The sequence below is a fragment of the Globicephala melas genome, chromosome 2 (genome assembly GCF_963455315.2).
Source record: "Globicephala melas chromosome 2, mGloMel1.2, whole genome shotgun sequence".
NCBI classification, from domain to species: Eukaryota; Metazoa; Chordata; class Mammalia; order Artiodactyla; family Delphinidae; genus Globicephala; species Globicephala melas.
This window is the reverse complement of record NC_083315.2, coordinates 31,107,877-31,120,382: the sequence shown is the minus strand read 5'-3', so window position 1 is coordinate 31,120,382 and position 12,506 is coordinate 31,107,877. Positions and strand designations below refer to the sequence as shown.

At 45.4% G+C, this 12,506-nt stretch overlaps 1 protein-coding gene across 8 annotated transcripts in view; it reads right to left on the bottom strand.

The window, feature by feature from the left end:
- Positions 1-12,506, bottom strand: part of ENTREP2 (endosomal transmembrane epsin interactor 2) — a 371,116-nt gene that overhangs the window by 51,453 nt on the left and 307,157 nt on the right. The gene's annotated exons all lie outside the window — the stretch shown is intronic.

The following is a 12,506-nucleotide window of genomic DNA, read 5'->3' as shown; positions in this document are numbered from 1 at the left end:
GTGACTTCCTAGAAGGCCTCATGCAGCTCACTCGGAAGCTGGGCCCCTCTTTCTTTACTCTGGTCTTACATGCAACATATATGGCAGAAGTTACAGAGGGTTCCAGAAAGGACTGGTTGGTACTCTTCCTTGACGTCCAGTGTGATACAGGCTTTCCCCTACTGTGACTTGACTGGATTAAGGGAGGCCCACATAGCTGGTAAAACATCACTTCTGGGTGCATCTGTGAGGGTGTCCTGGAAGGGACCAGCAGTTCAATCAGTAGACGGAGTAAAGGAGACACCCAGTGTGGGTGGGCATCACCCAATCTGCTGAGGGTCCTCGTAGAGCAAACACGCAGAGGAAGGGAAAATTTGTTCTCTCTGCTTGAGCTGGAAAGTCCTTCTCCTCCTGTCCTTGGACATTGTCACTGCTGGTTCCTGAGCTTTCAGATTCAGAACAGGACTTATATCCTATGTCCTCCCCATTCTCAGGCCTTGGGACTTGGACTGAGTTATATAACCCGCTTTCCTGGTTTTCCAGTTCACGGACAGCAGATCCTGGGGCTTCTGGGCCGCCATAACCACATGAGCCAATTCCCATAATAAATCTCTCTCTCTCTCTGTATATATACACATTTTCTTTTTTGCAAGAGATAGTTTATTAACGCATGCCATGCACATTGCATGCGACAAGCCTAAACCAGAAGTAACTAAAGATGGTGGCTCAGAATCCCAGCTTCTGTAGCATCTTCAGCAAAGGACAATGAAGTCGTAGAGAAATGATAGGACGAAGGAGGGCAGTTTTAAGCTTCCAAAGTTGGCAAACTGTGTTGGGAAGTATACGGAAGGAAAGTGATGGAGTAAGGTTTTTTAAAAAGAGGAGTCTATTTCATGCAAGTTCTTTAGAGAAAGATACACTGAAAAGTCGAAAAACAATGACTTTTTGCTGAATACATTATTATGATGGCTTTTTACTAGGTGAAATGCTGAGAGGAAAACTGACTAATTCAATGGGAATTTATAGAAATATGTCATCCAACTGGTTATGCTGTCTTAGGCAAGATACTCAGCCTCCAAGACTCATTTCCCTAATAGTAAAATGAATGGTGAATTTCTTGCTAAATATTCCACAAACCAATTTTTATCTTTGGAGCACAACGATTTTATGAAAATGGGTGATGCTACCGTCTGAGATCACCAATCATACCCTTCGTGCTTTTCCACTGGAATCTAGAATAGATTGTGTTTTCCCATTGGAATCTGGAATAGGAGATGTATAGAGATATTTTCTGTTGGTTCTTTTCCCCTGGAAAACCCCAACTAAGACAGCTTTTTTAGAGGTCTTCAGACATTTCAGTTAGAATCAGAGGTATGTATATGGCCAAGCACTGTGTCATGTCACCACTGTACCCAGAGCTGTGTGTGTGTTTGGTATCGTTCAGCAAGAGAATGCAAATGTGTTTTCCTATCTTCCCACTTCCTCAGTTTCTTAGATGTCACCAATTCTTTTCTTATAGCTAACCCACCCCATCACCTCTGCATACATAACATTTTATTCATCATTCCACTCAGCAAAATAATGACTCTCCCTTAGGATGGAGCAGAGGATTGAAAAATGCTTTTATAATTTAACACTTTAATTTCCTGTCACAGTGGAAATAGTGCACTACCCTGTAATTGTCTGTTTCACTTGTGACTTTCCTCCGCCAGACCTGGAGGGCAGACTCTACATCTTTTATCTCTGGACACCCAATGTCCAACCCAGGCACAGAAGAGGTGCTCAAAACAGTGACTGAATGAATGAATTAAAAACCCTCATTGAGGGACCTCCCTGGTGGCAGCAGTGGTTAAGAATCTGCCTGCCAATGCAGGGGACATGGGTTCGAGCCCTGATCCAGGAAGATCCCACATGCCTCGGAGCAACTAAGCCCACGCGCCACAATTACTGAGCCTGCGCTCTAGAGCCCGTGAGCTACAACTACTGAGCCCATGTGCCACAACTACTGAGCCCACACGCCACAACTACTGAAACCCACATGCCTAGAGCCTGTGCTCCGCAGCAAGAGAAGCCACTGCAACGAGAAGCCTGTGCACCACAATGAAAGAGTAGCCCCTGCTCACCGCAACTAGAGAAAAGCCCGTGCTCAGCAACGAAGACCCAACGCAGCCAAAAATAAATATTAATTAATTAATTACTTTTAATAAAAAGAGTAGAAAACTATCAAAAACTTAAAAAAAAAAAAACCCTCACTGATTTCAGAGACTGTTCCAGAGTGTCGCCCAGGGCCCCATCCCTCTCTGTGAGCCACTGTGAGCCAAAGAGATTTGGTTCCTGCCTCCGTGGGGCTTACGGTCTGGATAGGGCATGCTTACAATCCGTGGTCACTGTCATGTGAAGATAAAGTACAAGGAGCTGTGAGAACTTAGGATGAGGGTGCTGGTCTAGCCTGAGGGCTGGAGGAACGCTGACGGCCGGAGGATGAGGAAAAATGAGCCCATCGCAGTGGAGAGGAAGAGCCTTCCAGACACGGAGAGATTCGTGTGCCAAGACCCCAGAGCACGGAGCATCCTGCGTGTGTCCTGGAGGCTAAGGAGGCCAGGGCGGCTGTGGGAAGGGGACAGGCAAGAGTGTCACAAACTGAGGCCAGACAGACTCTGTGAGACATGCTCCGAGATGTAGGTCTTTGCCCTGAAAGCAAGTGCGACCTCATGGGATGTGCAGCGTTAATGTCAGTGTGAGGTGATGGGACAGCGGCCAGGGAGGGTGGCGGGAGGAGAGGGAGGTTGGGACCCCTCCGTGGTCCCACTGCAGGGGTGCTGGGATGACTAATTTTGTGTGTCAATTTGGCTGCCCTGTGGTGCCCAGGGATGTGGTCAAACATCATTCTGGATGTTTCTATGAGAGTGTTTTGGGGTGAGCTTCACATTCATAGCAGTGACCCTGAGTAAAACAGAGTGTCTTCCAAATGGGGATAGGGGTCATCCAACCAGGTGAAGGCCTGACCTCCCCCGAGGAGGAGGGATCCTGCCGCAGACAGAGATGGCCTTTGGACTTGAACTCAGTTCTTCCCTGATGTTCATCCTGCTGCCCACCCTGCATATTCTGGACTTGTCAGCCTTGTAATCATGTCAGCCAATTCTTTAAATATATCTCTCTCTCATATGTACGCACAGACGCACGCGTGCGCACACACGTGCACACACACACAGACACACACACATCTTATTGGTTCTGTTTCTCTGGAGAACCCTGACTAATACAGGGGAGAAGATCTGAAATCGTCATTTTGGAGAGTTGAGGAGAGAGATGGGCAGGGGAAGGCAGGACAGGTGCTGCACAGAGTGGAGCGCAAGGTGAGGCAGGTGCCAGGTGAGGCAGGTGCTCACGGTGTAAGGTGCCCAGCCACAGGCCTCACGACGCGGCCCACTGGTCTTGCTGGGTGCAGATGAGGAGGGAATGTGGACAGTTTGGTTCATCCAGGGAGTGAGCGCCAGCAGAGAGGGGCTAGGAACAGAGTGGTGGGGCTTTTGGACACTGGTGCATGTGTCCTTGAAGGCATGGATCTGGCCCCTGGGCAGGGAGAAGGATGGACTCGCATGGTGGAGTCCAGCTGAGGCTGGGGAGAAGGCCTGGGGGAGAGGAGGCCGGACAAGAAGGCTGCAGGAGCCCAGGCTGGGGCCATGAGCTGGGGCGTCCCGCCAGGCCATCCTGGAGGTGGCAGGGCTCAGGGAAACGATATTGGAGTGTGTGGCGGTGCTGGTGTGGAGGACATGGGATCTGGAGACTTGGGGTTAAGAGAGGGAGATGCCAGAGCTCTGCAGGGACCAGCGCCCGGAATGCTGTGGCTCTTCCCTGCAAAGAGGAGGAGACGGGGATAAAACCGCCCGGCGGAGGGACAAAGGCGGTTTTATCCCATCCTGCGGGGCGGGCAGTGCTGAGGGACTGCGAGAGGCAACCAGCCCAACGAGGCTGCCCGCACAGGGACTGCTACAAATACATCCCTAGAAATACTTCTATGTCAACATCTGAGTCTCCCGGACCTGGTTTTAACTGAGCAGGTACAGATAAGTCACAGGCCTCTTGGGTGGAACCTCTGTTCTGTAGGATTATTCTAAGTATGCCATACAGACTTGGGGCTGCAGACATCCCACAAGACTCAGTATCACAACCACACAGGGGAGAGCGATGCCACCAAAATCAGAGGGTGGGCAGGAAGGCTTCCGGTGGCTTTGGGAACCAAGGGCAGAGATGCCATTCAGGAATGTGGTCGGCATCCCCACCCTATCATGGGGGCGAGGTGGGGGGAAGCCTTGCCAGAGATAAATTGTGCTCGATCTCTCTGCACATTCCCTTACAGGGACCCCGTGACTGCTAAGTGGGAGATCGGGAATTTCACATCCTTCTCATCTCTGTCTGGATTCCACTTGGCCAGAGGTACCCGTGAGCCGCCCCCTTGGGGATCCAGGGGTGAGAAGAAAGCTGTATAGAGATATGACCGTCTGTCTTGCTCTGTGTGGCTGCCCACTTCAGAAAATGGGAAGGTTCCTTCTAGCAGGGTGTGTGTGTGTGTGTGTGTGTGTGTGTGTGTGTGTGTGTGTGTGTGTGTGTGTGTGTGTGTGTGTGTGTGTGTGTTTATTGTTTCACACTGCCAGTCAATGCTGTGAGTTTTGTCACAAAATATTAGTGTTCACTTATTCTCAGAACCATTTTTATTTCTTCAGCATGGTTAAAAACTTACTCAAGATTAAATGATTATTTTCAGGTCCCTAGGTATTTAGGAAATTGTCTTACTGGGATTTTTTTCCCTTTAACTCCCTTAGAGACATAGAAAAGGATCTTCAAGAGAAGATAAGGAAGCATATAAACTCAATAACTGATTGATTTCTTGGGAAGCTTTTATCTCCTTGTCCATTGATAAAGTTTCTTTAGGTAATTTGCTTTACTACGGCTCAATAAATTAAACCAGGTACTTGAAGCAAACAACCAAACGAAAAAAGATCTTTAACTCTGTTTTGAATTAGAATTACATCATTATAATAAAACCATAATGATATTCTGGGATATAGCAAAGAATGAAAGTTGGGATGGATATAATATCAACACATGACGAAGCATATTCCATCAACTAACAATTCCAATTTGTGTAATCTTTTAAAAATTCTATTAATACTGATCAGAAAATATGTCACAATCTTGTGCTGGGTTTGACTTGGCAAAGACAACCATTAAACTACCAAAACATCTTTTTATCATTTATTTTGTCAATCTTCCAAAAGCCTAGACATTATCTTATCAGGAAAGGGGACCTCCTTTGGTCGCAATTCCCACCACTGTCCAGTGCTTTGGGAAAGCGGAGGCTGAAATCCTAATTTTGAGGCCACCCTCTTTATGGACTTCATAATGGGATGCCCCCTAGCCAGGTTCCATCATCAGTGAGCAGGCACTTGAGTCTTGGAGAACTGAGACTCTCCAAGGAGACCTGCCCGTCAGCAGACTCGCTCAGGGACCCAGGAGGAGCCATCTGACCCCCTCTGGGCTGCTGCCTGCTCAGCCACATGCTAGGCAACAGGATGCTGCATCCGTCCAGTTCTACAGTTCTGAGGATCCCTGCCCTGCACGATGGAGTTCCGGGTCCCCTCTATGCCCTTTGCCCTTTCCCCTGCCCTCACCCTGTCAGGGTGGTGCAGCAAACCTGGGCATGGCAGGAGGCATTATGTTTGAGAGATGCTGGTCTGCCCCCAGGATCCAGGATTCGATGCGGCTGGGGAAAGCTGAAAACAGATCCAGGGAAGAGGGCTCAGAGCCCCCAGACACCCGAAAATAATCTGAGGGACAAGTGAGGCAGCATCCCCACCATCTTCTGGGTTCCAGTTAGACTCCTTATCAGCCAGGAAGAAGACCAGTTTCTGCTTGTTTTCCCTGACGGTGGATTATGCCTGCACAACCTTCCAGATATCGGGAGCGGTGGGGGGGAGGGTGGTGTGAAGGTCAGGAAGAAATCAGACCAATCTCCCTAAGTCACCATCAGTTAATTCAAACACACCTCAAATCAACAGAGTGTCGATTCCCAAACCAATTATACGGGATTTCCTGGGCACAAACTGAGTTCATTAGATACAAAGTATGAATAATCCATCATCTAATATGGAAATTTAGGCAGGGAACATCACTAATCAGATACCTAGAGCCTCAAGTCAGACATTAAAGGACCAACAAACCCACTCTAATTGCTGATCAAAACAGCAGGCAAGGGAAACTAATCAAAGTGACATGCCCGTTCGTGCCTTTCCTCTGGCTCCCAAGGAAATGTGCTCAGCGGAGGAGCAGGCCTGCCCCTCCCCACGTGCCTCCTGCCACCCCCACACGTTCCGAGAGTTTCAACATGGAGAAGCCACCCCAGGTCCCTTCACAGCGGGTGAGTCACCGAGCACAAGCTGGCTTGCATGACTTTAGGCATAATGAGCATATTAAAAATGACTGCACAGTGCACACTACTGTGTATAAAATAGATAAACAACACGCTCTACTGTATAGCACAGGGAACTATATTCAATATCCTGTAATAAACCATAATGGAAAAGAATATGAAAAAGAAGATATATATATGTACAACTGAATCACTTTGCTGTACAGCAGAAATTAACATAACATTGTAAACCAAGTATACATCAATTAAAAAAAAAGAGTGCACGACTAATTACAAGAAAACTAGAGAATGTGGTACTTGGATCTACATGAATCTCAGAGGAAGAAGTACCTATATTTATGAAAAGGAAGTACAAAACCTTAATTACGCTAAAGCCTATTTAAATAGAGCACGATGCTTGATAGGGGTTAGGACTTGCCTCTAGTGCTTTGAAGTATCCATGGACCTCAGAAAAGATCTAAGAAAGGGATAAAATACATGGAAACTCCCCCCCCCCCCGTGTAATTAACTAGCTACAGACATCCTTGGGGGAAGGCTGGGACCAAACTGGGAAGGTGGCGGCTCAGTCTAAGATCTAAAAGTAGAGACACAAAGCCTCAAGAAATAAACGACAAAGAAACAGACTGAGAGGTGAGCTGCCCAAATCCGAGATCACGTCAGAAGCAGAGCACAAAGATAACAGTCACTGCAGAGAACAAGGCGAGGAGGAGAGGCTTTAGGAAAATGGAGCAAAGTGAGGTGGAAAAGAAAGAGTTGTAAAAACTAGAGAAAAAAATGATAGTGATGAAAGGTCAGAGTGGTCCAAGGAAGGCACAGTTACCCTCAAACTAAGAGAACAGAAAAAAAAATTCAAATGCATAGTTCAAGAAAGTTTTTCTGAAATAAAGCAAGATGCAAACTCACAGGCTGAAAGGTGCACTGTGGACCATGGAAATTTGAGAAGGACTGATCAGTGTCAAGACATATCATAGTGAAATTAATGGACTTGATCATTTAAAAACACCATTGACATAGGACCAAAACCATGTTGCCTTGTATCGGACAGGCTGGGCTAGGTTACGCTGTGGTAGCAAACATCCCCCAGGTCTCAGTGGGTTAAGACAACAGAGGTTTATTTCTCATTCATGTCATGTGTCCATTGTGGGTACTTGTGGGTGAGTTATGGGGTCTCTGCCCACGGTAGGAACCCAGGCTGATGGTGCAGCCAACACTTATGATTTGCCAGTTACTGTGCCAGAGGGAAGGAGAGCCCCGGAGAATCTCACACCACAGGTACACACTCGGCCTTGGAAAAGGGATCCATGTATGTTCCACTCACGTGGCTCCAGGCACCCAAAAGGGCACTAGGACTAGGTCTAGGGGAACTTGGAGAGTTAAAAATATTTTTAAACAACACTGATGACTACCACATACCAAAAAAGGGGAGAGCATTATGCCGATATAAGATCTTTCTCTACAGCAATATTCGATGTCAAAAGAGAATGGCACACCATCTATAAACCCCTAGGGGGTAAATGTGCTCCTCAAAAATTCTATACCAGGGAGGTCATTATGGATAATACCTCCCAGTTCTGCTTAGGATGCAGACAGCTAAAAAGAGCATTCACCCCACCATTACAAAAAAAATAAGACACCGGACACTCTGCAAATTCACATCTTAAGTTGATCCCATCTGACAGCTAAGGTCGCAGGGCAACCAGCTAATCCAAATGCCAAGGAAAGACAGACACCTCTACGGAGAGATAGGAGGATGGGCTTACCCGGGGCCGATGCTGTCAAACAAGTTCTAGTGGAAAAGGTGGACCAGAGCATATAGGGAACTTCGCAGAGAGATGGAAGCTACATGTAAGAATCAAAGGGAAATGCTAGAAATGAAAAGCAGTCACAGAAACCACAGGGTCACCAGAAGGCTCGACAGAGCTGAGGAAAGACTTACCATGTGGGGTTGATTCTGGGGAATGCAAGGCTGGTTCACCATTCAAAGAAAGACAAATACATGATATTGCTTATATGTGGAATCTAAAAAAAACGATACAGATAAACTCATATGCAAAAGAGAGATAAACTCACAGACATAGAAAGCAAACTTATGATTACCAAAAGGGAAGAGGGGGAGGGATAAATTAGGAGTTTGGGATTAACATATACACACTACTCTATATAAAATAGATAACCTACAAGGTCCTACTGTATAGCACAGGGGGCTATACTTAATATCTTGTAATAACCTATAATGGAAAATAATCTGAAAAAGAATAGATATAGATATATATGTATGTATAAGTAAATCACTTTGCTGTACACCTGAAACTAACATAACATTGTAAATCAACTATACTTCAATTAAAAAAAAAAACGTGATTCGCCGCATTAGCAGAATAAAGAAGACAAAGTATATGAACATCTAAGTAGACGCAGAAGGTACTTTGACAAGACCAACATCCACCATGATAAAAACTCTCAGAAAACTAGGAATAGTAGGCAACTTCCACAACCAGATAGTGTACATCTATAAAAAACTCAGAGCTAACAACACATGTAATCCCTAGAATCAGGAACAAGGCAAGCATGTACGCTCCCACTACTTCTATCTGACACTGCTGGAGATTCTAGTCAGTGCAATAGGCAAGGAAGAAGAATCAGAGGCAACCAGATGGGAAAAGAAGACGTAAGATGGAATCTTTCTGGTAATCAATAGCACATGATTGCCTCCATAGAAAATCCAAAAGAATCTATAAAAGAGCTACTAGAACTAGTAGGTAAGTTTAGCAAATCACAGGATAAAAGCTCAGTCACAAAAATCAAATTTCTATATATAAATGAACAAAAGACAATTTAAAAAAAATTAAGTACCATTAAAAGAGCACCTGTACACATTAAATACTCTAAGCATACATATTATAAAATACGTTATGCTCTATATACTAAAAACTACACAACACTGATGGAAAAAAAGAAACACTGATGAAATCAAAGAAGACCTAAATAAGTGGAGAGCTAAACCATGAATATATCCGTTCTCTCCAAGTTGATGTATACATTCAGTGCAATCTCAATCAAAATTCCAGCAGGATTTCTGTAGAAATTGAAATGTTGATTCCACAATTTATATGGAAATACAAAGGAACTAGGATAACCAAGACAATTTTGGAAAACAAAAACAAAGTTAGAGGACAGCAGTAAACAAACTCTTACTTCTAAGAGTCCCTTGTCTTCCTGATCTTGGATGAATCTCAGCTCCCCCCAGAGCCATTGCTCCCTTTCCAGGCCCTCGGCTGGGGGGCAGGGGCAGGCTGGTCACTGCTGCTCTTTTTTTAAATTTAATTTTTTATTTTATGCTGGAGTATACTTGATTTATAATGCTGTGTTCATTTCAGGTGTACAGCAAAGTGCTTCAGTTATACATATACATATATCCATTTGTTTTCAGGTTCTTTTCCCATATAGGTTATTACAGAATACTGCATAGGGTTCCCTGTGCTATACAGTAGGTCCTTGTTGATTATCTATTTCATCTATTTTATGATTATTTTATATATACAATGTTTATATGTTAATCCCAAAGTCCTAATTTATACCCCCCATCCCACATTTCCCCTTTGCTAACCATAGGTTTGTTTTCTATGTCTGTTTCTGTTTTGTAAAGAAGTTCATTTGTATCATATTTTTAAAGATTCCACATATAAGTGATATCATATTATACTTGCCTTTCTCTGTCTGACTTACTCCACTCAGTATGATAATCTCTAGGTCTATCCATGTTGCTGCAAATGGCATTATTTCATTCTTTTTTTATGGCTGAGTAATATTCTGTTGTATATATGTACCACATCTTCTTTATTCATTCATGTATCAATGGACATTTAGGTTGCTTCCATGTCTTGGCTATTGTAAATAGTGCTGCTATGAACATAGGGGTGCATGTATCTTTTCAAATTATGGTTTTCTCCAGATATATGCCCTAGGAGTGGGATTGCTGGGTCATATGGTAGTTCTATTTTTAGTTATTTAAGGAACCTCCATACTGTTCTCCATAGTGGCTGCACCAATTTACATTCCCCCCAGCAGTGTAGGTTCCCTTTTCTCCACACACTCTCCAGCACTTATTATGTAGAGACTTTTTGATGATGGCCATTCTGACTTATATGAGGTGACACCTCATTGTAGTTTTGATTTGCATTTCTCTAATGATTAGTGATGTTGAGCATCTTTTCATGTGATTTTTGGCCACCTGTATGTCTTCTTTGGAGAAACGTGTATTTAGATCTTCTGCCCAGTTTTTGATGCGGTTGTTTGTTTTTTGATATTGAGCTGCATGAGCTGTGTGTATATTTTGGAAATTAATCCCTTGTTGGTCGCTTCGTTTGCAAACTGCTGCTCTTTCCACCTCAGTCATAAATCCTACCTCCTCTGGGCCTCACGCCACCAGCACTACCTCTACTTACATTTTGGAAACAAATTCATTGAGAAGTTTGGTGCAGTCTTTCTTTTCCTTTAACTCTTACCATTGTCCCAGGCAACGCGATCGTCCATGGGGATGAGCCATTCAACGAGGCTCCCAGCTTGGCTGGAACATCTTCAGTGTCCTTCACTCCATTCCATTCAAGCCGCCCTATCCCTCATGGCCTTCTCGTCAGGGCACCAGAACAGTGGACGAGGGTGGACAGCAAGCTCCCCCAGGCCCAGCTGCGTTCTTGGAGGGAGCGTTGTTGACCCCACACCATCCTCACTGTTCAAGCCAAGGTCACCTCCTCAGGGGCTGGAGGGGGCCCCTGAGTGCAGCGTTAGGAACTCCAGGCCTTGGGGGAGCAGGCCAGATACCTCCAATCCATCCACCGGGGAGAGGGGTGTGACTTGATCACTTCACCACATCTGCACACCCAGGCAGTCTGCAGCATTGTAAGATGCCCTGGGGGCGTGCCAGCTTCTTCGGGGTGGGGGCGGGGCGTTGCACTGTCATTATAATGACCTATTGTCTTATGACGCTTTTTAAATATGGAAAGAAACAGTGCCCGGGCTGAGCAGAAGACTTAGGAGTAGGCAGAATGAGATCAGGGTGAGCACGGCTGACGCTGGTGGGATGACGCTGAGCACCCCCAGGAGCTATTAAGGTAGAAGCCGTGGCCATACTCAACGCGAGGCGGCAAGGAACACCCTGTGACCAAGAGGATGGGCCCTTGATTGCTGCCTTCTGGCTTCCTCCAAGCCCCTGGATCTGTCGCTCTGGTGGGCTGCTGGGACCAATGAGCAGGGACCATCCTCCCTGTGAAACAGGGAGGTGCTGGGGGCCTCAGGCACAACCTCTATCTCTGTGGCCACTGCTCGTTTGCCAGCCAGCTTCCCAGGGCACTGGAGTTCACAGGGAGTTCCCCAGACCTGCTGGTTCACCATTGCCAGTATTTGAAATGACACCCATGGAGGACGAACCACAGGCCCCTGTTCCAGACAGCGACACTGCTCTCCATTCTCCCAGGTGCCAGCGTGGCTCTCTGGAGCCTCCAGATCCCCACACACTGCAACCCTTACACACGTATGTACTACAGGGCTCCCTGTATACCGTAAATACCATTTTATCACCCACCAAGAGCTGCTTGGACCGTAGCTGCATCTTTCAAAAAATGTTTAGCAGTTTAGTTTCAGGGAAAAGAGAAGAACTGGGTTCATTGTTCATACACGTTTTTAAGCGGCCAATGTTAATTTTCAGGAGTAGGAAAAACTTGTAGGAAGAAAAAGAAAGAAGTGATATAAACAATTTTCCATGTCATTAAAGAGAAATCAGATGCTGTACATAAGAATAGATTGCCATGGGAGACTATAAAATTTCTTGCTCCAAATATCTTTAAAAAGGCGAAATAAGTACCCATCTGTTCCCTGATGATGGAATAGCAAAAATGTTGGCTCAGCCATAAAAAAGAACAAACTAATGCCATTTGCAGCAACATGGAGGGACCTAGAGATTATCATACTAAGTGAAATAAGTCAGAAAGACAAATATCGTATGATCTCACTTATATGTGGAATCTAAAATATGACACAGATGAACCTATCTACAAAACAGAAACAGACTCACAGGCATAGAGAACAGACTGGTGGTTGC